This window comes from Hirundo rustica, chromosome 2 (assembly GCF_015227805.2).
Source record: "Hirundo rustica isolate bHirRus1 chromosome 2, bHirRus1.pri.v3, whole genome shotgun sequence".
Taxonomy (NCBI): domain Eukaryota; kingdom Metazoa; phylum Chordata; class Aves; order Passeriformes; family Hirundinidae; genus Hirundo; species Hirundo rustica.
The window spans coordinates 62000605-62028013 of record NC_053451.1 but is presented as its reverse complement, the minus strand read 5'-3'; positions in this window follow the sequence as shown (position 1 = coordinate 62028013).

The window sequence follows — 27409 nt, the reverse complement described above, 5'->3', positions numbered from 1 at the left end:
TTGTTGTCCTTCTTTTCTTACCCAATTCGTATTAATCCCTTGGGGCCAGCAGCCAATGAATTAAAAAGTTTGAGGAAGTCTCACTGTAAAATTATAATCAAAGAAAGTTCAAGATTCAATATATCCAACTTTCAATAACAATATATGAAACCATACTAAATATGGCTTCATTTGGACTAAACATTCAATTGGGTACGCTTGAGTGCAATTACCGCATTGTGCCGATGGTCATATGATCTCATTTTTGTTCAGCTATATAGGTCTGTTGACCTTGAATAGTGTAACTATATAATGGATATAATAATAAAACTACCCTGCTTTTAGGAAGAACTTTTCACCCAAGGATGTCAAAGGATTTTAGAAAAGAGGTCAGGATCATTATCTGCATTGGATGGGGGAACAGGAGCCAAAGAAGAAAACTGACTTGACCAAAGAGGTCTAGAAGACCTGTAATATAGCCAAAAAGAAAAAGACTTTTTTGTGTCTTGGTGCCAGCATCAGGAGATGAGACAAAGCATAGTAAGAATAACATTTTTCCCAGTCTTGCTTTATTGCTCCATTATTGCAATACATGAAAGTGCTCCAGATATGTATGTATATGTTGGGCAAGAAAATGAAAACATCTTAGCTTTCAAATCTTTCCCCATGGAAACCACTTTCATTTCAAAAAAACTAATAATACCACATTAAAAAAAAAAAAAAAAAAATCACCACAGTTGCAAATATCAGTAAACCCCAAGATTTTAAGAGTTTACACTGTGGATGAAAGAGTTATGAGAAAAGATGTGTTGATCAACGCTAAGGTGGAAGTATGGGTTAGCCTAAGTAGGCTTAGGATAGGGCCTTGTGAGTAGGACAGCAGGGTCTGTCAGTGTTTTTACATGGAGTATAGATCTGAAGGGAAGACTGAGACACTGTCTGACTCCAAAATCTTTTTATTGAAATATTAATCTCATTAATGGGCTATGTTATTACCTCCTGAAAACTTAAACTGTAAACCAGCACTATTTCTACCCTAGCAATTTTCCAAAGTTCTCTGCAGAAGATATTGTGGAAAAATTGGAAGAAATTATTATTATACACTGAAGACATCTTGGCTGATCACAAGCTCTGCACTGTAAACACTAAGACCACTACACTAAATTTAGTAAACAAAATTTAGTAAGCATGAAACCACTACATGGTCTCAGACAGAGCATCAGGAAAAAGATCTGTTGGAGGAAACCTAGACAAGCAAAGATTTGAGGTGGTTCTGCCTTATAGTATTTTCCTCAGTGAAAATCAATATGCCTAAAACTGAAGAAGTCAAATTTCATTAGATTGTAGACTACAGTATTCAACTTTTCAGATAATGAAAACCTGAAGATTCTAGCCATGCCCACTATGTCTTGGCAATATAGTTTTCTTTTCCATTCTGAAATCCAAACAGCTCAGATGACATCTGAGTAGTCACAAACTCTGCAAGACCTCCCTGTGTCCTAAAAAGCTTCTGTTTATGCCACCTCTGAAATATCACTTTCTGCTTCTTGTTACTCAGTGAAGATGTTCGGCCTCTATGTAACTAGTCTGCTCCCAGGCTCAGGGCTGTGACTCACTTTTTCACATATTTTGTTTATGTCTTGTAAAATTTTCCACTTTGAAGAGGTACAGCTACTTCTCACGTGAAAGTAAAGAATCCCCCTCAGTTCAGAGATGGTTTTGGCCTGGTCACTGCCCCTCAAGGAACTTTTATACAAATGAAAAATGATCAAATCAAAAGCTACTGTCTAGCACGAGACTTCCAGCCTCTCAGTGTTCACCTAGATGCTCCTAAAAATCAGTCTCCCAATATTTAAAACAGCTACTAAGACAATCAAGTTTTTCTATCTTAATTTAAAAGCCTATAATTTATTTGCTTCATCACTTTCATTTAAAGAACTGTCGATTTTTAATAGAATGAAGATGTGTATGAGTCAAGTTGACTGACATCCAGTCATTGACTCACAACCATAAATAACTGCCATAATGAGGAATAGAGTAAATATTGACTAAGGATTTGTTCAGTATTGCTCCCATAGAAGAAATAAATGTCAAGACATTAAAGTATTTTTCAGTGAAAAATATATATATGTGGTTTTTTTTCCTGTCTCCTTGTCACACAGTATCCAGTGTGATATTTACAAAACAATTTAGATAGCTCAATACATTAAAGCCAACTTTTGGAAATATGTTACAGACACAATTCCCAAAGGCAACACAAGAAAGTTAGATGTTTCATCTTCAGCTGCTTTAATAACAAAATGAAAAACTGCAATCCACTTTTATTAAAAAGTCTTAAAATGCCTCAGGGAAAAGTGGGATCATAGTTTTAAATTTCTTTAGGTGACACAAAAAGTCATTATCTTTTACCCAAGACTGCATTGTGTTTGGTTCTGTAAAATACAATGAAGGCACGTCTGCAGCAACTTGTAAAAAAATATACAGAAGGCACATATGATGACTTTTTTTTACACTTGCAATGTTTCAAAGTAGGGGCAATTAAGAATTTTTGTATGAAATCTTGAAGCAAATGCAACTTTATCAGTTTTGGACAAAAAAAACCCCAACAAAATAACAACAACAACAAAGCACCAGCTTTTTAACATCTTTAAGGAGCATTTATTCCACAGAATATTTAATTTTATTCCACAGAACATTTCATTTTATTCCACAGAACATTCAAAGACTCTAATTTATACATTTATTTGTGCATGTGCATGTTTCCATATGTATTTCTGTGCCTTTGTATATGAAATGGAAATTGTGATTTCCAGTTGTTCCTTACTTTTCATTAAATTCAGAGTTAAAATTTACATCACACTTAAAATACAAAATACATGCACACACAAAGCTAAAATAAAAAGACATAATTTTTATCAGGCATTCAGGCCATGCAAATGGCCTGATTTATGTTGTAAAACATGTTTTTACTATGCAAAACAATCTTTCTACGTGTGTAATTGGACTTTTAGTTTTAATTTGTTGGGGGGTTTTGAAGGATTTAATATACTGGAGCAGGCCTCTATGGATGTTTATATTCTTACCAAACTCCAAACAGCAATTTCATCTGGTTTTTTGACATACAATTCTGGAAAAAACTAAAAGTATCAGCTTATATTTTGTTAATAAATTTTATAATAAAAATATTTTTTTTTTCTTTCTAATGATAGAATGTCAGAATCATAGAATGGTTTGGGTTGGAAGAGATCTTGCAGATCATTTAGTCCAACACCCCTGCTATGGCCAGGGACATCCTTCCACTAGACCAGGTTTCTCAACATCTCATTCAACCCAGCCTCGAACATTCCCAGCAAGAGGGCATCCACAGCTTTTCTGGGAAACCTATTTGAATAATTCACCACCCACCCAGTAAATAATTTGTTCCTAATATCTAATCTAAAGCTACCCTCTTTGAGGTGAAAATCATTACTCCCCATCCTATCTCTACACTCCATGATAAAGAGACCATCTTTCCTGTGGGCCCACTTTAGACAATGGAAGGATGTTATAAATTCTCTCTGGAGTCTTTTTTCTGGGTTAAACAAGCCTACCTCTCTCAGCCCGATCTCACAGCAGAGGTGTTCTAACCTTCTGATCATTATTGTGGCCCTTCTCTGGATCAGGTCCAAAAGGTGCACATGCTTCTTATGTTGGGGGCCTCAGAGCTGGATGCACCACACCAAGTGGGGTCTCACAGGAGCAGAGTAAAGGGGGAGAATCACCTCAACCTGCTGGTTATGTTTCTTTTGAAGCAGCCCAGGATACTGTTGGCTTTCTGGGCTGTTGAAACAGAGATGTGAACAGAGATTTCTGGATCATATTGAGCTTCTGATCAACAAATCTCCCCAAGTCTTTCTCCATAGGATCTCTCTCAATCCCCTCATCACCCAGCCTGAATTAATATTTGGGATTACCTCTACCCAGGTACAGGACATTGCATCTGGCCTTGCTAAACTTCATGATGTTCTCATGGGCCAATCCTTTAGCTGTCCAAGCACTTTTATAGGACTCTGCTTTTGTCTAGAATGTCAGTCACACCATACAGGTTGGTGGCATCTGCAATTCTGGTGTGGCTGCACTGTCCACACCAGTAAGTGCGGCAGGGCCACCATTCCCAATAAGTATGTTAAACAGTGGCAGTCTCGATACCAGTTCCCTGAGGAACACCACTCAATACTGCTCTCTGCTTGGACACCAAGCCATTAACCACAGCTGTTTGAGTACAAACACACAGTCCATTTCAAAGCCAAGTCGCTCCAGTTTAGACACAAGGATGTTTTGTGGAGCAATGGCAGATGTTTTGAAAAAGTCCAGGTAGACTACATCAGTAACTCTTTTGTTATTCATTGGTACTAAAACTCCATCATAAAAGCACAGCAAGTGTGTCAGTTAAATCTGCACTTAGTTCAGCCATGTTGGCTTGTCATCACTCATCTCTCTGTTTTCAATTGCCTTAGCATAGCTTCCAGGAGGATTTCCCTCACGATCTTGTTGGGCAACTATATGAGACTAACCAGCCTGTAGTATCCCTGTTCTTCCTTTTTCCTGTTTTAAAAATGAAGGAAATATTTCCCTGTTGCATTTTGTTTGGTGTTGCTTTGCATTATTTGTTTTCATATTGTATTTTATGTTACTCTTTTTTATTGGGTTTTGTGTTATAATGGTTTGTCCTGTACTCCCCTGTTCTCCTGGAAAGTGTTTTATTCCAAAGTTTGTCCCTGCCCTTCTTCCCTCTCACTCCTCCCAGTCCCCTCCTATGGGCCCTATCTGTCATCCGGCTGTTCCTCCCAGCTTCTGGAGAGTTCGGGTAAGGGCATTGAATGATAGGGCAGGAGGCGAGGAGGTTCCTCTTTTATGTTCCCATTGGTTTCTTTAAACATCCCTCCAATCCTGTTCCACGTCCACCTTATCCCTCACTGGGTGTTGGTTTGTCCTCTCCCTTAGCCCCTCCCCTGTATATAAGCCATGAGGCCAGGTGAAGACTTGGCCTGAGCTGCTGAAGTGAGGCAGACGTCCAGTCAGGATGGAAATAAAGACCTTGGACTCACCCTCTCACCTAGTCAGATTCCTTTCCTCTGCCACAGACAGGGTCTCTCTCGTGATAAGGGGGAAAAGCCCCTTTGCTGTCCCCCCTGGTTTCTAGTACCCAGGGGAATTTTCCTGTCTGGTCGCAGTCTCAAGCTAGCCTGGGCAAAACGGAGCCAGCAGCTCTGATAGAGACAAGCAACAGTTTGGGTTTCGTTGTTAATGGAAGGTTCTGTCCCGACAGTTGTTTCCACCCCCTGAGCTGTCAGTAGTGCCTAACCCAACCCCTTTTTCCTGAATGTTCTAAGTCAATTCTTCCCTTGGGCCAGCCCCTGTCTAAACCCCTCCCAGGAATTCCCCTAATTCTCAACACCCCATTGGCCCAAGTGACCTGTTTTCCTTCCACTGTTTTCCCATTGGTTCCTGAAGTAGGAAACTGTTGAGGGAGAAGTTTCCTGTAGAATTTTTCCCCCTCCATAAGTTGCTAGGAGACTAAATACTGATAGTTAAAGGGTACTCAACCCGGACAAAAGGAGTTGATCACTTAGTTTTGGGGGAGGTAAAAAGCTCCCGGGAGCTGAGGGTGGTGGACTCACTGTTCTCGGTTTTTCGGGGAGGATGGTGGGGCGACGGGTAGCTGCGTGGAGTCCACGGTTAACGGAGGAGTCTGGTCCTGGGAATTCTATCATCTGTTGGAGCACCCAGGAATTTGGAGTTTATTTGCTGCCCTGCTGGATTTTGGGGTCAGCCTGGGTCCAGCCGCTGCGGGTTCTCCGGCATTGCTCACTTCACTTGCCAGGACATCCCCCTGCCTGCTGAGGACAATCCACCGCTTCCAGCCATCAGCGCCAGAGTTTCCACCACTTGCCCCTCGGGGTTCTTGGTTCTGTTTTACTATTATTATAATTGCTGTTGTTGTTTGTCTGTCCTGTTATATTTACTAGTAAAGGACTGTTATTCCTTTCTCCATAGCTCTGACTGAAAAGTTTTGGGTTTTTTTAATCTTCCAAATTATAATAACACAGAGGGAAGGATTTGAATTCCTCATTTCTAGAGAGGCCTGCCTCTCCTTAGCAGACACCAGTCTTCTCAAACCAAGACAGAAACTCGTCCTTGTTCTCCTCCCACATCCTCTCCCTATTGATTAGAATTCAGTACCCGCCCCTGGGATTGCCCTCATTTATAAACTGATGCAGACAGTATTCTGGGTCTAGTCTGTCACTGGCTGTTCAGGAGAATAAACACTTCTGGATCACAAAGAGAGGACCTCCCTCTCATTCCTTGTCTTCAGCCTGCACCAATCTAAAGACCTTCATACCACAGAGCAAAGCACTCTAAGTCATGTCTCTTGTCGTCTGCTCAGGAGACATGTCCCACTCATGGCACTGTGCCGTGGTGGCTGAGCTAGCTATAAGACTCCAGCACAGCGTCAGTTACCCTTTTCCAGTCAGCAGCCCACTTATTAGAGGGTAAAAATGAGCTGAGGCACAGACTCCTTGTTAAACAGAGCATAAAAGGAGTCCTAGTTTATTCCTTTTCACAGCTTAGCCATCTTAACTCTGACTATTCCCTGACTATGGCTGCAGCAAGCTCCAACTGTAGGTTTCCCTTGCAGTTTCTGACTGCTGGTTATTTCCTGCTAAACTATGGCTGAATGTATTGGTTTGCAGACTCCGAATGCAGGCTTTTACCTAGCTAGACTATGACTGCAGGTTCCAGCAACAGGCTCTACCTGGAGACCCAGACTGACCTCACAGCAAGTGATGCTCGATCCCCAGGAGCCTACTTCATTATTCTCTCCTTCATGCTCCCCAAGGTTCCTTCTCCATGAGGATCCTCCCCTTACCAGCTAACCCCTTCCTTTCTCTCACTCATCCTTATTGGATATAGCAGTTACTCATAAGGGGTGGGGCTGTATTGATCAATTAACACAGCTGTTACTTATCAGGGGTGAGATCACCTGTAGTCTCTTCTCCTACAAGTGGGGATTTCACTGGGGTACCATGAGTTTTTAATCATGATGGGTAGTGTCTAGTGATAGATTTCAAAGGAAATAACGAACCTGATCATAAGCAAGCACTTTTATTCATAAAGACTCCTTTACACATATTTAACATATTTTATATTTTCTTAAATCTACTTTAGTTCTTTATGACACTTTGGAGAAATTACTTTAAACTGGGAGCTGTGCCTTGTTTGAAACATTTAATAGGCATTGGAAATTACAAGTTCTGGCTGTTGCTAAAAGTGAAAGATTGTAATGGAAGGAAGATCTTAGTCATAACCAAGCAATCACTGATACTATCTCTTCAAAGGGCAAGACCTTTTAAATAATATTAATATTATATAGACATGATCTATAGTTCAGAATCCTTTCTTCAACAAATCTCTTCAAGATTTGAACATCTGGAAAGAGTGATGACATTAAATGGATATAAGGATGTCCTGTCTAGAAAAATGAGGAATGTTAGAATGAACCGTCAGACCCACAAACTATGTTACAGTTCAAGTATATGTTTGACCCTACCCAAATGAATTTTTCATTAAAAATAATTTCTTCTAGAGGTGCTTCTAGACAAAAATACCTTTGAAGAGAGACTGTTCTGCAAAAAAAAACACTGAAGTCTTTACTAAAATACTTCCCCTACCCCCACCCCACAGGATGCAGAACATGGTTATGTCTTAGATGCTTGTGTAGCTCTTTAAAGTGGAATAGATTGTGCACTTATGACACTCCATTATGTGATTAATTGAAAGTTTTCTGCATACTGTGACACTGAAATAACTATTTGGTATGACAAAAAAAAACCCAATCAAACAAAAAGAAACCCTATTGTAAACACTGATCATGTTACTGTAAATGTGATATGTGCTCTTAGGAATACAAATAAAATCTCTAGACACGTACCCAGAAAGCCTATAAGTACCTTAAAATGGTAAATATTAAGGACCTAATAACTTCAGAAAAGCTTGATCATTGTCTAATTTGAAACCTCTGTAAGACATTGGATCTGTGGGAAAATTAACTATGCCATATAACAGAGTAAATTAGTCTGGAGGTCCAATTGTTAACTGAATGTTACACCATCTGGATGAGACAAAGAGGAACGTGAAAAGTGTATTAATACTAATAGAGCTGTAGAGAAAATATGAATCACATAAAGATTTTAATGAAAAGTTGAAACACAAGTTGTTGATATAGTCTAGAGAACTTGATACATGCACAAAGAACATTAATATCAAAGCATGTTGGAAAACGACCAGAGGGGCTTCTTCAGGCAATCAGTCCACAGGGATAAAAATATTATATTAAGAAATAAACAAACTGTGATTTATTTTTAAAACATCTATGGAAAAATAAGGCACCAAGGTAAGATGAAAACAAACTAGTGAGTAGGAAGAGGTTATTAATCAAAGTCATTACAATTTACAAAGCAGACTGAGAAAATTAGCTAATTGGTAAACACCATAAAGGAATGAATTTATAATCATTGTTTGAAGAATAGAGATAATTTATATTTTGAGTTTTAAATGTATTTATCATCAAAAAAAGGTACAAATAGTTTTATATGCACAATTAGTTAAGCATTGGAACAGGGTCTCCAGGGAAATGGTGGAGCTTCCTGGTAGAAGTGCTCAGAAAACAATCAACGACCAGCTATCTTGCAGCCACACCCTGTCTCTTCCCACATTGGTGGGATCTTGGAGAGAATTGGGAGGGTAAAAGGTAGAAAAGTCATGGGTTGAGATCAAGACAGTTTAATAGGGTAAGCGAAAACCCTATTAAAGCAAAGCAAAACAAGGAATTAATTCACTTCTTCCCATGGGGCAGGCAGGTCTTAAGCCATCTCTAGGAGGAGGGCCCCATAACGTGTTACAGTTGCTGGGGCAGACAAACACTATCACTCCAAACACCCCTTTCCTCCTTTTCCCCCCAACTTTATAGACTGAGCATGATGCTATATGTCTGGAATGTCTCTTCGGTCAGTTGGGGTCACCTGTCCTGTCTGTGTCCCCTCCCAAACTCACAAGAACCCCCACTTCCCTTGTCAGCCCGGCAGTATGAAAAGCAGAAAAGGTCTTGACTTTGTGTAGGTCCTGCTCAGCAATGACAAAAATCTCTATTTTGTCAGCTCTGTGTAGAGCACAAACCCTAAACACAGGCCCATATCAGCACATATCTTTCAGAAGTAGATGTGGCGTTTTGTGATATGGTTAGTGGGTATTGTGATATTTTGTTGAAAGCTGGACTTAGTGGTCTTCAGGGTCTTTTCCAACCTTAATGGTTCTGGGAAAGCTGAAAGGCAGACATTCCTTCTTCAGGAAAAGGAAGCATGGCTTCCTTGAAGTGGACCCATAGATTTGCCCGTAGTCTGGTATATACTCTCTGAAATTATGTCAGTTGAATGTATTTAAACTAATTTTGGGCTTTCTCATGAGAAGAAATAATTTTACAGTTCTGGGAGGTCTACATGATGACTGATATCTGCACTAAAATTTTCAGCATGTAAAGTAATTAGGATAACAAAACCAACAACAAAAATTCTAGGCAACATTCCTGAATTATAAGCGCACTTAAATTTGTAAGATGCCATCCACTATTGGAAGAAATTCTATTGAATAGATGAGGAAGGTGCATGTTATGCTTTAACTACCAAGTTAAAACTATACCAAAAAGAATCAGACATGATGGGATTTTTTGGAAAGATTTTATGTTCTTTAAGATTTTTTTCTTTGTTTTATCACTATCTTCAATGCTAAGCTATTTAAAAAGAAAAGCTATATAGCCTAAAATAATATCCATTTAGATGCTTTTTTCAAGCAGGTTTCATATCCATGACCTGAAATTATTAGTTTTTCCAATGTATGGGATTTCAGAAAGACATGAGAATGACATTCAGATAAAAGTTAGTTCCATTTTGTTTATGGTCATGTGGATTTTTTATTTGGGTTTCAGTGTGCATTGTGTTTTGGGGGGTTATAAGAAGCCAAAAGTAACAGAGGAGAGGGATATTATTACATACACTAAAATCTCGTGGAAAAGCTTTTCTTTCCAGATTAGGTAGATATAAAAATACTAAGAGAATTTAAAAAAAAAACAAAAGTAAGAGCCTTTGATGTTTGCCTCTGTGAAAGATGAGGCTGCACTTCACCAGACCAAATATAACTACCCAGCTTATAGATCGGTTTTAGCTCCCTTAGTAGAAAAATATGCATTTTGGAGGGAGCAACTCATTGCATACTAAAGAAGTACACGTGTGTTCTGATTATTCCCTAAATATGTTTTTTTCCCTTTGTCTATGAACAGCAGAAACTGGATGACCACTACATCTGCAGAGATTTCAGAAATTTAAGAGAGCCTCCTATCCAGACCAATTAGATATTGAAGCAAAATTAAATTAAAAATATAGTTTTATTCAAAGTGAACAATCATACAAAGAGGACAAAGTTTATCTGGATTTTTTTTTTGGGGGGGGGGGAAAATCATTTAGGAAAGTGACAAATGCCTTACAAAAGGATAAAAAAAGAAAAGGAAAAGGAAAACAAGCTGAGAATTTTATTGCTGAAAGCTATATTGTACTAGATATATTCAGGAAAAGATAAGTGATAGAAAATATATAAGCCTCAAATGAAGGATATCTAGCCAGATCCCAGACAAGTTTAATTTTGGGGATGCACTAATTTGGCCCAGGATAAGTTTGTGCTCATTACTCTAAATATTATATAATTGCAAAGTTGTTAGAATTATTTGGTACTTGCTATACAAAAAATACAGTCTACAAGTCAGAGAAAGCATCACTGTCACAAGCAAAGTTACAGAAAGAATACAAAGACATAATAGGATTTAAAAAATTATGAGAAGCATGAACTAACAAGACTATTTGTGATATCTTCAGGAGATAGGGAAGCTGGATCTTTCACTGCAGTTTCTTCCTGAGACTATGAGCTCAGGAAAATTGACGTAAAAGGAAATTCAGTATCCGTGTTTATTTAGAAGCAAACTGTACCATGCTAACATTTGAAATTATAATAACAACAACAGTAAAAATATAACAAGGATAATAGCTGATCATTGCAGTGAAAAGACTCATTATTGGATAACAGAAAGACCATTTTTTGTATTAGAATCCATGCAATTAAGGCAATAGAGGATTTAGAAAGAAACTTACCGCAAGCACCCTCAAAACAGTGAAGTGGAAAAATTCCAGTATTACTAAAACTTCCATCTAAGGTAGGTTTGCCTCAGTGATTGCATCCCTTTTGCCTCTTTCTTTCTTTTTAAGTGTTTAGGAACCATTAAAGTGAAAGTGCAAAAATTTTAATTTTAATAACAATTGTGATTACAAGAATTGTGGTTGTTATTTTTATTATAAGCAAGCAAGGAACAGAATTTTACTAACGGTTGTATGCTGACCAGTCGGGAGTAGGATTACTGAAACACCAAGTTGCATCAACCTGCACAGTATTTTTTTCAGAATCTCGGCTAACATATAACAATATCTTTGAAGTTGTTGAGGTAAATTATCAGCTTACCAGCTTTCTGCCAAAAAAATTATCTATCAGGTTCTATTATTGTAATGAATCACTTCTAGTGCTTGAATAATTAAATTAACTAATTTTAAGCTGAAATAAGAACAGGAGCTGTCAGTCATTAACAGACATTCTCATAAATTATCTTGCTCACTGGCCTTTTTTGTAAGCAGAACTTACTTGTAAAAATAGCGTCAGCAATAAACCTTTGGTAGTTAAATGCCTTCTATTCCCCACGAGTGCCTTCATAACTACAGTTTTCTTGGCAGTGAACTTCTAATGACAGCTGTCATCGATGGACTTCAATGAAATATACCCTGACCTTCGGATGCTATATAATACAATTACTGTTGTAAAGCCTTTGGGGCCTTGAATTGGGATTTCACACTTCAATGTATCTGCATATTGTTAACACTTCTCAAAGCCATCCACAAAAATATAAGAGCTTTTCTTGTCTTGTTTTGTTTTGTTTTCTTTCTTTCTTTTTTTTAAATATGGGAACTCACACAAAAAGATGATAATTTGCTGTTGAAATGCAAATATTGCTTGGGAGACAACTGTTTCATGAATGGGTTCTGAAAAGAAGACATTTCACTGTAGAGGCCACACAGTTAAAAAATAAAAGTTAATCTCTGCTTGACGATAAGAAAAAAAAAGAATGCAGCTGACAGTTCTTAAAAGAGGCTGCTTGGAAAACCACAGGCACATAACTGCTGCTTCTATGTTACTAGAATGCATGAGTTTCAAGAACATTTAAAAATAACAAGATAGTAAGATAAAGAGGATGACAATAGAAAACTCATTAAAATCTGAATCCCTGATGAACTATTTTACAAAAAGAATCAAAGCTGACATACAAAACTGCCTTCTAAAAATGATGGTCCAGAATTTATTTTTCTATGATGGTCATGCCATTTGCTTAAACAAAATAAATATTAGACATTTTAGACATATTTTTGCCTCTTACGTCAACACAAAAATACCATACATTCTTCTGTCTAAGGAGTTCTGATACAAACTGTGAACACAGAATGTTGATACTTGGTAAAATCTGTGTTGATGGAGAACAAAGATATGTTTTGTTGCTTCATATCTGAAAGAAAAATAAAGCAAAGAGGATTATATGTAGATAAACAAGAAATCTACTTTTGATATTTAATATAATTTTACGGAGTTTTGACAAGTGTTTCTTCTGTCAAAAAGAGAGGAAAGTTTACATTCTGTAGTTATAAACTTCCAGTGGTAAGGATAGCTCTCAATGAACAGTTTAATGTAGATTTCAATGTTTCCTTAGCATAAAATTATGGTAATTTTCCTATATTGTCTTAGTAGAATATATGTTGTAACAAACACAAACATAGGCTGATTTTTTTGGCTAAGAATATCAATTTTAAAGCCATTTATTTTATCATATATGTCTACGATTAACGTATACACCAAAAAGTTTCCCCGTGTAATTTTCTAGACAACAATGGCCTGTTGAAGCCAAAATCTATGAAGATCTTAAAGGGAATGGCATGTTATTTCAGATTTCTCAGATAAACTTGAACTTGCTTAAGAAAGTTTCCCCAGCTGTAACCTTGGTTCTCATTATCCTCCTGTTCTATGGGATTAGTATAAAGTAGGTAAGTAGATGTTTAATCATGTTTTTAAAAAAAAAAAGTTTACAAAAGGCAGTAAAATCTTTCAGGAAAAATCAGGAAAAATGTACCAGTATTTTGAGTTTTAGTGTTTCTATTAGAAAAATCAAGGAGTCTATGACATCCACAATAGTTCACAGATTTTCAAGCTTTTACTAACTTTTCTAGAGGAGTAGAATGTTTTACAATGCAAGTAATAGACATATTTTTCAAAGTTTCTGGGGATGTTTTTAGGTTAACATCTATAAAAAGATAACCACTTTTATTTTTTTAACATAACTTTTTGATCTTAAGACATCCCTGAACTCAGTCTTCAGAAAATAGTTATTTCAGAAAAGTGAAAAGAAAAAAGAAAAAAGAAAAGAAAAGAAAAGAAAAGAAAAGAAAAGAAAAGAAAAGAAAAGAAAACAAAACAAAAGAAAAGAAAAGAAAAGAAAAGAAAAGAAAAGAAAAGAAAAGAAAAGAAAAAAGAAAAGAAAAGAAAAGAAAAGAAAAGAAAAAAGAAAAAGGGAAAGAAAAGAAAAAGAAAAGAAAAGAAAAAAGAAAAGAAAAGAAAAGAAAAGAAAAGAAAAGAAAAGAAAAGAAAAGAAAAGAAAGAAAAAGAAAAGAAAAGAAAAAGAAAAGAAAAGAAAAGAAAAGAAAAGAAAAGAAAAGAAAAGAAAAGAAAAGAAAAGAAAAGAAAAGAAAAGAAAAGAAAAGAAAAGAAAAGAAAAGAAAAGAAAAGAAAAGAAAAGAAAAGAAAAGAAAAGAAAAGAAAAGAAAAAAGCTCTGAACTAGGTTTGGAGGATTCTTCTGTGGACAGACTTGAATCTCTTTTTTTATTATTATTTTTTTGGTTTTCTTTTTTATTACTATGGAAGGACTAGTGTCTAGTAGATGTTAAAGAGAAATATCACATATTTTTTCATAATTATTTTATGCTGTGTGCTAGTGATTCTTAGAACCAGCTTTTTGAAAACTAATGAAATCTGTTGGTTCTAAGCTATTCATCTACTATGCCAAATTCACAGGACATATAGACAGCAGAGAAAGTTATCTCATTACAAAGCAAGTAGAGGAGGATACACTTCAGGCTGACCTCAAACAGGAATATTTACTAAGATGAAACAAAATTTGCCTTCTGTGACAAGGCATAAGATCCCTCCACTAACAAAAGTTGCATGACATTTGTCTTATTTTTCCTTGAGGTGAGATTTAGGCATCCCAACTGCAAAAACATAGTTTAATTTGCCTTCAATACCAATAATTTCTAATTTGCACACACATGACTGTGTATATTATGTTTATACTACCCAACTAAAGTGAGACCTTGTCCTGGTTTGGAGAGAAATTTGGGGGAAAACCCCTGTATAGGATCCCTCTGGGAAGCAAACCCAAGTGGCCCCACCCTCCAACCAGTCCGAAAAAAAACCTCTTTGGAGAAAAAGTGGAAAAAACTATTTTACTAAACAAATGAAGTGCATACAAGTATAAAGAATGAATAATATGAAACAATAAAACCTCTCCTTCTGGAGTGAGACAGCAAATTGAGAAAGTCCTTGCCGTGGGTGGAGCTCGGCTCTCTCTCAGACTCTCCTCAGTCCCAGTCCCTCCGGCGCTGCTGGAAAATGCCGAGCTCCAGGCCCCGGTGGGCCGCAGGTGCAGCCCCCAGTGCTCCCCTGGGTTTTCAGTCCAGAGCAGGTTTAAACAGTTCCAAGAAAAAGGAAAAAAAAACAGTCCAGGGAACTTCTCTGCCCTAGCCAGCTGAAAGTAACTAAAAGCGAAGAAAAATCTCTGTCCTGCAGTCTCTCCAAGCCTCCGCCGAACACGCCGTCCAGAGAAGAATGTGGAGGAGTCAGGCAGTTTTCTCAAAACAAACTCTGTGCTTCTCCTTGCTCTTAGAACCAGTCTTAAAGGCACAGGACTTAATATACAGCACAAACAGAACAGACGAGTGGGGATACAACATCATAAAGTTACCCTAGGACAGACCTTATCCCTAAGGCCATAAAGTTGCGACTGCTTTTTGTTCTACTGGTTTGGATGGTCTTCCTCTATAAGGTTTTGTGCTCAACAGATATGTCTATAATCATGGATAATAGTGATAGCTTTTATGAGGCTATCATAATAGTGGCAGATTTTAGTGGTATTTATTTGTTCAAATCTCAACAATATTTTTTTGTTTTTTATAAACTTCCTGTGAAATACACTTGCATGACATTATACAAAAGAGGAACAGTATAAGCTAAAGTGGCCATTAAGAAGACTACAGTGAGTTGAGTTCTTAATAACGTTCTTAAAAAAATCAAGCACCATTTTGCTTTCCTGTACAATTTAAAATCCCTTAACCTCTAGAACATTGCCTAATAAGACTGTGAAAGCACTGCTGAAATATTTTCAGTCCTGGGAAGAAGAAACATAGCTTTTAAGAATTTTTTGAATTGAAATGCCAGTCAGGTGTTAAGCTCACAATATCCTTGAAAAATGGCACATGGTTGAAAGTACATAAATGCAGGTGAAAACCAGAAAAACAAACAAACAAACAAAACCCTAGACATTGCTAAACCTCTTTTTTTTTTCTATTTTTTTTTTTTTTTTTTTTTTTTTCCCTAAATTACCATGACACTAAAATAAAAGCTGAACTGTATGTCTTCTCAGTGGGTTACAAGTACAGAAGCTTCTGTTCAGGCCGGAAATGTTTAAGTCTGATCTTAAAGTTCCTTTCAGCATTATGATGACTACAAGAGAGTGTTTCTGGGACCTGCACGTAAGTTTAAAGCACAACCCTGTTAGAATCTCAAAGATCTCCAGACTTCATCAAGGAAGGCCTTAAAGTCTTCCAGATAGACCATACAAAAAGGGAATCAGTGCAAGCAGTAGCAATTTTTTAAAATTTACTTAATATAGATAGTCAAGAAGCATATCTTTGTTATGATGATATATTATGTGTGTTGTACTTTGTCATAAATCAAGTATAACTGTTCTGTCTCACCACAAGACGTGTCCAGTAAAAAAGGGAACTGCCAGCTTTCTATTCAAGATAATTAATGGTCATCTGAATTTTTTTATTCAGACTGATGAGTCTGGAGAGGCTCATTCCAGAAACAATACAGCTGTTAGGTTTAAGAGAATATCATAAATTGAAGTCATTTGGATGTGCCTGATTTGAAAATATTTATGTAATATTCAAAAGTAGTCCCTACAGAATTTTGCATACCAAATGTTACACAGCTATAATTTTCCATTCATTCCCCACTAACACATTTAATCTGTGGTAATTAATTATCTACCGGTGAAAAATTATATCTAAATATTTACTTCAAAGTTTGGAAACAAAAATAGCCATGTTTTTCTTTGTAAAAGGAATACATTAAAAGTTTTCTCTCTTTACACTGCATTTTACAGAATGCTCTCAAAGATGAAACAAAGAGACAAAATAATATTTTTTAGCAAAATAATACCTTTAAACTTTGTCTGTCTAGACATAATTTGCAACTTTGACACAACAGCGGTGGTTAGTTCATCAACATACAATGTTTTCCATAGATAAATCCTTGAGATTCAAGGAAATGTAGTTCATCTTTTTAATCAGCACAGCAGAAGTAATTATATAAAATGCTTCAGAATTTTTCAGAGTATAGTATCAATTCATATACATAGCTTCAAATAAAAGTTTTAACACACAGAAATATTTAAGAACAAAATGCAAGCTAGCATAATTATGTACAATATGTACAATGCTTAGTCAAAATATTACAATAGGGAACATCATAGAGAAAATGTTCTAAGCAGTTCTATTACATTTCTCTTGGCAAATTGGAATTTCTGAGTTTGGTCCCTATTTTAATTTTTCTGCTATTGAATAAATAGGTTGAGGAAAAAATCCCAGGTTCCTTGATAAGCCTGTACATTACATATACTGCAGTTGTTTGATTCAAATATGCAGCATGGTCAACAGTTTTGCTAAAATTTCACTTTAACAGTTTAAGAGTTTTCAATTCAAAATTGCAATAACTGAAAGAAAAAATGGCATCCACTTTCCTGGTTTCATCTTTCTCCTCTTTTCCAGTGTAAGAGAGAGCCACATTCATCCAGTTATGTTTTGTCTTTTGCATCCATTGAACTTTCTGTGGTTAGAAATTGTGTGAATTTGAACATATATTTAACAATCAAGGGTTTCTTCCAGAAGGTTCCATGCTTCTTTTTTGTAGAAATCAATACTGACCGAAACAATAATGTTACATGAACTTACTATTGTATTTGGTAGTAATATCAACATGAAACAGGAGAAAAGGGTAATGGACAGGAAAAGGAAATTACTGTCTCTTCCACACCATGTCTATATAATCATTAAATGTAAAATGAAAAAAAGAAAAAAAAATTGCTAGCATTGCTTCCTACAGAAAGCAAGCTTTGCCTTAAAAAACAGATGCTTGAGCAGAGAGAATTAAGTTGGTCATTTCACAAATCACTGTGATATTCAGACAATGCCATCAAATCTTTGGCCACAGGGGGCCTCCAGGCTATACAAACCCTACCTAGCATGTGTGAATTTTGATATTTCCACTACATGGATTTATTGGTTCAGAGCATGAAAAACTCTGTACCTCTTGGGAACAAGGATGTCTCACCTTTGTTATGCTATCACTAAGTATACAATAATTTTGCCTTTTTGTTTGTTTGTTTGTTTGTTTTCATTTTATAACAAAATGTGTACTTGTTTTGGCATATATGGTTTCTTTTCTCAGTTTTGGACTAAATGATATGTAATATTTATGATTCAAGCATGCAAAGGAAGTGAAAAATATCATATGACATCTGATTATTAAATCCACACCTGTATGCAAGTTTTCCCCTCAGAGCAGCTAATGCTTGCAGAAGACAAACCACTAACAGAAGTTACACACAGATCAATTGAGATTCCCAAACAGTCTTTCTTGCATTCCAAATTCAGCCACAATTATTTTCACAAAACAAATATAATTCAATATCTCCCAGGAATAAGAGGAAGTAAAAGGATTTGCAAGAGAAAAACATTTTTCTAAATCCTCTCAAAAAGAGATAGGCATCCATTTTTGCAAATTATACATGTACTAAAGCATCAGTGACCAATTGACTGTGTGCATATATTTAAATATTTCCCCTTTTATTTATGACAAGAAAAGTTTTCACTTAATTTTCCCAATCAATATATTCCTCTTTGAACATTTAAGTTCATCTGAAGTGAAATTTTTCAACTGCCTACAAGTTTGTCCTTTTGAGAATGAAAAAATACCTTTATAATTTCAATGGCAGGAATTTATGTTATATATAGCTAATTTGGAATTACTATAAAAAGACACCAATTTCTCCATTTTAGATATTCCTTTCTTTTAAGTTATGTTCTAAATAGTTGCAAGTTAATAGTGATTATTTCTCAGTTGCAGCAAAATGGAAAATGGCTTCATATATATCAAGGGATTTACAAAATTGCTGTTATTGCAGTTAATAGGGAAGCAAATGTTTTTAATACCAGTGTTTGTACATTTGTATTCCACAAATAATTTTCATTGAATGCAATAAAGTAGATTTTATTTTTTTTAATTATCAAATTATGTTTATAAACATTGTTATAAAGATATTCACCATCCATTCCCACTGAAAAAAATAAAACATATTGCTGAAAGAAAGAGGATAATAAAGATCTTGAATACTAATTCTCCTTTCTTTCAAGTACAGCATCTCAGCTTATATTACTACCCTAGCAAACTCCGTCTCTGCCCCCTCTCAGATACACCTTTTTCTAACACTATTTATTTTCAATCTTACATGTATTTCATATAAATACAAAGTATATTTTTGTGTTAGTTCTTACTTTGAGATCAGTCTCAGAAATAGCAAAGCCCCATCCTCGTCACCTGAGGATAAGAGCACAGCAAAAATAAAACACATATAATATTACATGCAGCTTATTCCCTGCAGGCAGCTAGCTACTCTTAATCCTATACCACTCCATTGACTTATATTAGAATATCAAAAGTGAAAGCAATTTTATCATAGTTTTGTATCAGTCTACAAAATGAGCCAAAATTGCATGCCTAATTTAAATTAGTCCTAGGAGTGTCTTTACTTCTAGGCACTCCAGAAGTGTGTTTATCCCATCACAAAGTGGTGGATTGTACCATTTCTGTTATCTCAGGACAGAATGAGTTTACATTTGGCAGTGGTTCTTCTCTCTTTGCAGAAAGAGGCCACATGAGTAGACACTAGCATTTAGCTATCCAGCATTATGATGCATTACATATTGAATAGAGTTAATTTCAATGATTTATGCCTTTGTAGTAATTTTAGGTACTACAGAATTTCTAACAAGCCTTTAGATGCTGTTTATAAGGGTAAAGTTCTTCCTTTACTCCTTCAAATGCAGACATTCAAAAGGCAGAAAAGGACCCAGGTACAGGCCAGCAACTAATTCCTCTCTGGTCTAACTTGGACTCCAGCTTTTGTAGTGGGGTCTCCTCAGAGGACACAGATGGCTTTATGGAGGTGATATTTAGTGATTGTTTAAGGAAACAATGTCAAATTTAGACTCCTTGTGACTGCAAAATTGAAGTTAAAATATAATTAAAATCACACCCCAGCCTTTTATATTTTAGATACATAAAGTTATGTAAGGTAAGTCTGAATCCTACAAAAAATAAGCAGCATTAAATTCTTGCATCATTTTTTACAAATGGGACTGAGTTGGTAGTCCCAGATTTTCAGATTTGCCATGGTTTATTGCTTTACTGTGAAGATAGCAAATAGGAAATATTAACATTGAAACATTTGTCTTATAAAACATTTTCTCAGCAATGTCACAGATCTTTCCCTCTTTTACCTTAATCTCTCAAACTTCTAACATAATTTTCATATCTGAATTCCTCACGCTGAATTTTCAAATGTAATATTTACCACTGGAATGTAAAAATCATAACAGCACTTAAATTATATAAATATAAAAATAATTATAAAATGTAATTATAAAATTATAAAAATAATTATACTACAGATGGAGGGGTTTTTTTAACTGTAGTTACTATTTTTACTTTCTGATTTGCTTTAAGGTTTTCAAGCACTTGGATATATTGCAACTTTTACCAATTTATGTGTATGTTTTCTTGTTTCATGTCCAACATTTCAAAGTTTGGCATTAATCTCTGTATGAGTAATTAGGATCAAATCTGCAGCAGAGCTTGAGCAAATGTAATACGTATCTCTTGTCTATGATCTTTAACTTGTTTCAAAAATAGGCAATTTCAAAATAAAATCTTTATCTGAAATAGGATTTAAGGAATGCCTTTGGCGAAGTATACAGTTTTTCCTCTATTTAATATTTTGTAATATTTTGGCTGTTAAATATGTGCTGAAAAGTACTTAGTATTTTATGAGTACTTTTTTCCAGGAAAAAATGTTTCAAAGTCATAATGCTCCAGGAAAAAAAAAAAAAAAAAAAAAATCAACATAACACAAAAAAACCCCAATTATAATAAAATATAAAGACTATATGCTTATACAAACAGATCATATTCCAGGTGAGTAAACAGTCATACTGACTGAAGGGTTAGAAATTTTTTCTATTCTGTCACTTTAAGAATCCAGCTAAAAAGACACAAAATATTGTCTAAACAACAACAAAAGACAGCAAAATGCAACTATAAAGTTTATGGCACTTGTGAGTGCCTTACTTTACTCTGCTCTGAAGGATGATGTCCTTGGAAAATGTTTATGTTTCTAGTGACTCTGGAAGAGCAAAAGACAGAGCAGCCTAGTACAATTGAGGACTGTCAAACAGTGGAACAAAGGGATTTGCTTCAGGTAAACCAAATGCAACCCAAGTAAACATCAATTTAGCTAGCAGAGGAATTGGAGCTTGAGAGGAAGGATAAGAGAAGAATAACCTTTTTTTTATAGCTTGTTTGCTGTAAGTGTAGTTTGATCTCTAGTGGCTTGCCAAGTAGGTCAACAAAAGTATTTGCAGTAATTGGCAGTGAGTTTCTGGAATTCACTGTCAGAAAATATAGTGTAACTTCTGAAGAGTACTTGTTCCTAAGGGAAAATAACTTCACGGGATGGATTAGAATAATTTTGCACTGCTTGGTGAACCAGCTGGTTAAATTGGTGGGTTTTTTGCTATGGTTGTGTTCCTTACTGTGTACTTCCATACATTTTACTGAGAAGACAGAGAGAAAAAAATTACATTTGCATATTATAATAAGATGCTACAAAGGACATAAAATGGGCACATTTTTTATATTATGGAAAACAAAATGTTATAGCGTTATGTATGTTTGCTCTTGATAGAGGGGAATTGCCAGTATCCTTTACAAAGTTATAGCCAGAGCTGCATGAGAACAGGGCTCATCCTGGGCAATCTTCTTCTATGTATCTGTAAAAGGAAGGGGAAACCTTTTTGAGCCCTGTAGGGTTTTAGTGTGACTGTTGTCCTGTAAACTAGGTCAAGGAATAACGCAAGGGAGAAAGCTAAGGAGGAGGGGGAAATATTTATATCCACTGCCATCCCCAACTGTGCTCTTCACTCTTCTGTTTGAATCAGGATTGATTCTACTGCAATTCCAGAAGGAAGAAGGGAAATTGAGACCTTATTGCTTAAAAGTTAGTGTCTTGTTAGTGTCTTAATTAGTCACTGGATTTTGGTCTCCTGGCCTTCCACTTCAAATAAGTATTAGCTCATTAACAGAACAAACAAACAAAACCTGTGGGATGACTTCTGGGGAAATTTTAGTCTAGCAAGTATTCTCAAAGTATGGGACAAGAGAGATTCTCAACTTTAGAAGTCATTGGGATTCTTCCAAACCATTCTAGCAGGCATTGTGTTTGTAAAGTTCTCACATGCCCTTCCTGAAAGCTCCAGGACTTCCAGTATTTCCCATCAGATTTCTCTTATAAGGAAGGCGTTCTGGTAGCCTGCAGATCAGTGTGTTCTTCTCCGTGCAAGAACACTCACATCTGTTATCGTCCATAGGTTTGCTGTGCATCTTAACTGTCATATATTGAGCAATATCAGCCCAAGTCTCGATTTTGTGCTACTCTTCTTGTTACCAGTCACCAGCTGGATATCAGACCATGGAGTTTTACCTCTTGGACCTGCCAGTCCAGACAATTTTCATCCCATCTGACAGTACACTGGTATAACTTATAGTTCCTTGGTTTTCAAGAGAGAATACTGTGGCAAAGAATGTGAAAATATTTCAGGATTTAAGATATATCACATCCTTTGTCCTACCATCATCTGTATGGCCTTGATAGATTACTGTAAAAAGCAATCAGGTATGGTGTCACCTCAGTAATATGAATTGATTGTTCCTGACTATCTTCTTGTCTTTCAAATGTCTGGAGAGGAATGTAGTAGTTTGCATTCTCTGTCCCAAGGGCCTCAGTCCCAGTTTTTCTGTTTGAAAACTCAGCAGTGACATCACCTACCAGTAGCAATTGCTGAACTGTAGGCCGGTGACAGAGACCTTGCAAACACTACACTGAGATGAATTTCAGCATCAAGATTTCAATAGATTTCTGTTGCAAGTCCATTCACAGAGATTTCAGAAAACCTTATCATTTGATCAGTTTAAGACACTTTTTTGGCAGTTTATTGAACATGGGATTTTCAATAGCACTAACACAGAAAGTGTCATCAAATATTCCTCTCTACCACTGTAAAGAAAGAAATTGTAGCACTTTTCCAGGGGAAAAATTAGACAGTTTAAATAAAATATCAATCAAAATTATTTATTAATTTATTAGCAAAATTATATTTACTAATACATATGCTGTCAAGCAATCATCCCTGAGAATATAGAACCCTCCTGAGGTGCAGTTACCCCATTTACCTTCAGTGTCACCCCATTCTCTGCAGTGTGGCAGCTCACAGGTCCTGGCAAGGGATCTGCTCCATCCGACATGGGCAAGGACACCTCTGGCAGTCTTAGAACAGCTCTGGCACTTCTGGAGTTTTAATCAGTCCTGGACCTCAATATTTTAATTTAAGTCATCACCTGTATTGTTTCATGTACCTCAGGCATTAATTGATTCTGGATTCATATTAATTTCTGGTCTTTTAATTTATTTTCTGCTAGTTAACCAGACAAGTTTCTAGTCAGAGCCTCCTGCAGACTCAGAAACTGGATGAAACTGCATATATTTGTTTGAAACTTGACTAATTACAAAGGATATGTTATCATTTTTTTCTAAATGAAAGCAAGCATTTTGTAAATATTTGTCTGCAGTGTCAAGTAACATACAAGGGAATTTGCTTTTTATTAGAAGTCCTGTGGCCGTGAAAACCATGATATTATCTTTACATAGTTTCCACAAATTGAAATTGTTGAGAATAAAAGAATATCACAAGACACTAGTAGGATATAATTATTGTATTGCCTGTATTTCAGGTTTTTGTCGCTAATACTTAAAAATTAATTATCTCTAAAATGCCAAAACATGCAAGTTTTTGTTGTTAAAAGCTACACTTTCAATTGCAGAACTTGAATTTCTTGGCTTGTGCTATCTGTCTTCTTTTGTGATGTACATCTGTAGACTATTTTAATTTGTTGATCATATAGACAACCAAATAGATGCCCTGTCTACATCTAGGAAAGGAGGAAATATTTCAAGTTGACAGGGGGAAAAATTGGATGGAAGGAATGGAAATGGTTGCTTCTGTTCACAAAGTGATAGCAAGCAGTCTAATTTGAGAATGAAATAAACTACAAGGTACAAGGTAGTTAGGAATATGAATTCTTGCTTTCTTACTGATCTTTAATGTTTTTGTTTGTGTCTGTGTGCCTATATATAAAACAGGATTTAGTGTGAGTTTTGTTGTATGAATATCTCTAGGAATGTATGTATCTTTCTGTGAAAAAAAAAGCAGAAAGATTATGCTCCTGAAGATATTTCACTCAATATTCCTTAAGTCAAAAACAAGTTTATGTTGCATTCAGCAGAAGTAGGATTTTCCCCCACATATATTCCCCAAATGAAAAATACTGCTTGATTAAAGGTATTATAACATGTAGTATAACCTGTGCAGTTTCCACAGTTCCGTACGTATCACTTAACCAGCCTCAACTGCAATTTCCTAAATAACAAAATTACACTAAAAAACTGCATGTAAAATTTGATCCACCTACATTTTCTACACTGGACTTCCACTACTCTTTGTAGTGGCACATTTAAACTCATTAAATTCTTTTCCTGCATCCTGAAAATTCTCTGCCCAGCAATTGTGCAGACATGTACAAATACCTCATAGAGACGAGTATCTGAGGTTTAGATTTTCTTCCAGAACCTTCTGCCCAAAGTCTGGCTGGTATTTCAGAGGTTTCCCTAGGTCCTGTATTAGATCTGACGGTCGCATGCAGATGGCCTGTGTATTTTACAGCATCTAAGGGAAGATTTTACTACTTGTAACTTTAAATGGAATAAGAGATTGAAATACTGTAAATGTAAAATAAGCAGTTAAATGTACTGCAATTTGCAGCACAAACCCCCACAAACATCAAGTGATTTACTCTGAGTGCTTAAGGTGCACTCCAGCTATGAATATATATTCAGCTCTCTTTGTGATAGTAGCTATATAATACTGCAGATCTTGTAGCAATATTGATAGAATTTGTGTTATATAGAGAAGAAAAAAGCAAACAAATCACAGAACAGTAAGAATTCTTTTGCTTAATTAATGTAAAGACAGTTTAATCCAGTGTGATACAAACCACGTATTTTTGTCTGACTATTTCAAATCATGTAGAATATATTACAATGAGCTTTATGCCTCCTGGAAATATGATGTTTTACTAGGAGCTTGAGACTCAAAAAAGGAAAGAAGAGTTAGATATCTAAATGTACCCTCAGTTAAGTTTCAATATATGAGCAGAGAATTGGAGGAGCATGAATGATTATATTTTGCTATTTTAGAATGGCAAGTTTGAGCTTTGCAAAGTCTGAAGGACAAATCCTCAACGTCTATTCTCATCATCCTGTCCATCAAGGGAAAGAATGACAATCTGTGCCAGCTGCTGAGTTGCCCTCTGAGTCCGGGGCACCAAAAAAAAAAAAAAAAAAAAAAAAAAAAAAAAAAAAAAAAAGCTGTAAAAACAGAGTGCTGCCACAGCGCTGCAATGCAGAAAGTTTTAGAGAAAATCAATCATAAACCAACTTGATAGATGGTTCACATTTGAAAGTGAGGCATAGCTTCACATGCCTGCCCTGCTTTTGCTAACTTAGTCACAGTATATATGTACTGAACATTCACATGATTTTAATATTTTTTAAGACACAAGCAGAATTGTTAAAATGTCCATAAAAAAGAATGCTTTGTAAGTCCCATTAGCCTAAGTAGTCACAGGAATCATTATGACTCAGAGACCAAAACTTTAAATTTCACATACAAATAAGCCCTGGATCCAGTAGATTTAGGTTTGTCTTTAGACGAAAAGATTGAATTAGATAGAACAGATCACATAGCAGGGAAAAAATACTAAGGCCAGCAAACATTATTTCACTGATCATTTTATGTTCTAAAATTAGTTGTTTTCTTCTTAGAAATGTGAAAGAAAAAAAATACAACAAAAAGAAACCTTGCATCTTAAAATATAAAAAAATGCTTGGTTTTCTTTCTTTCATTTATGCTGACCTTTTTAAATGTTTCTTATGCTATGGAAGGGGTTTCTGTACTACATTAAAAATCTATTAAAAGGTATTTCTATACATATGAAAATTCAAAATAGGAAAACTGAAAGTCAGTCAGTACAATTAAACATTTTTTATAACAGCAACTGAAGGGATGGAAGGAGAGCAGACAGTCGAGAAGGAAGGAAGGAAGGAAGGAAGGAAGGAAGGAAGGAAGGAAGGAAGGAAGGAAGGAAGGAAGGAAGGAAGGAAGGAAGGAAGGAAGGAAGGAAGGAAGGAAGGAAGGAAGGAAGGAAGGAAGGAAGGAAGGAAGGAAGGAAGGAAGGAAGGAAGGAAGGAAGGATTCCAAATAAATTATCAATATAATTAATTTAAAAATGAGTTTCTGCTTTAAAGTGGTAGCATTTACTGATAAAAAATATTTTCCTGTAATATTTGACTAGTTGCAGATGTAATTAAGTATATCAAGTATAATTGTATAGTTGTGTGTATGAATATACATATATTTTTTCTGATATGGTGAGGATAAACACATCTTAGATAGAGTGATCTTCCTGTAGTTTAGACTGTAGATGTATATGTCTGATTTTACAAACTGTCATTTTACAAGTTGCAGAGAGGGCATGAGTCATTCAATATGTCAGATGAATGCACTAGAGGGTGGCTGCCCCTTAACAGTGTTTGTTCTGTCCTTTGCCAGAGAAAGGAGGCTGAGGGGACTAAGGAAAGTTACATTGAGGATGTGTATGTAAGGATAAATAAAACCTCTTTGCCATAGTTGTGTCTCTTCTATCTCTTCTGATTATTTATATATAAATACATAAATATATTTAATATCACCTTCTGATACACAAAACTTTTGTATTCATTAATTTTTTTTCACTTACAATTGGATCTTATAAATAGTAAAAAACAAGCACATATGTAGGTAGTATAGAAATGATGTGAAGTGCTTAATGATTAACCTTAATTTAGAGTGAGGCCTTCCTAAAAGTTAATGAGATGGTTATTAGATTAATTAGGGCCCAAGAAGGAAAATATAACTTAGATTATATAAAAATACTATATGACAAATGGCATACCACATGGTCTTTTAACGCACAGTTAAATTGCAACTGTCCCTGGTAAAAGAAATATATACAAAGACTCTCAGGAAAACTTCATGTAATGTATCATTTCTTCCTCATAATATTTACTTGTCAGCATAGAAGTATGATCTGAAAAATAATTCAAATTACATAGTAGTTTTTCAGTTGTCAGAGCTACTACACAGCTCCTATGACTTTCTAGAAGGATTATATCTAATTGCATTGAGTGAAATAAACCTACACAGTGGTTAAATTCATAAAATACTTCTGTCCCAGATATTAAAAGTTTCATCTACAGTGAGTGTCCATTGCAGAAAATTAAAACTATGAGAAGAGCACAGTATAGTCTTGATTTACCCTGTTAAAATACCAGCTGACCATCTCCTACATTCATTATTTATATCATTAACTGCAACTATTTATATCATATTATTTGGTCCATCAGCAAATAACTTTAATTGGATAACC